Raw genomic sequence first — 265 nt, 5'->3', positions numbered from 1 at the left:
GTTTTTCTGAGTCCTCTGCTCTTTCGCTGGGGTACCTGGTTGGGGGAGGGAGGGGAGTCTGAGTCCTGGGGAGGGGTGGTGTAGGTGGGAAGAGGGGGCAGGGAGACCCTGGGGGGCACCTCCTCTGGGCCCTCACGGCGACGGGGTGTGGGGAGAACTGCCGGACGGCTTGCTGCCCTCAGCAGCGGGGAGGGGGCTCCGGGGCCATCTCAAGGCCCAGCTCCTTAGAGTTCAGAGGTGGGCAGGGTCCTGGGGGCTTTTGCAG

The sequence above is a fragment of the Bos indicus x Bos taurus genome, chromosome 29 (genome assembly GCF_003369695.1).
Source record: "Bos indicus x Bos taurus breed Angus x Brahman F1 hybrid chromosome 29, Bos_hybrid_MaternalHap_v2.0, whole genome shotgun sequence".
NCBI classification, from domain to species: domain Eukaryota; kingdom Metazoa; phylum Chordata; class Mammalia; order Artiodactyla; family Bovidae; genus Bos; species Bos indicus x Bos taurus.
The sequence above is the reverse complement of the archived record's forward strand: the minus strand, read 5'-3'. Positions refer to the sequence as shown.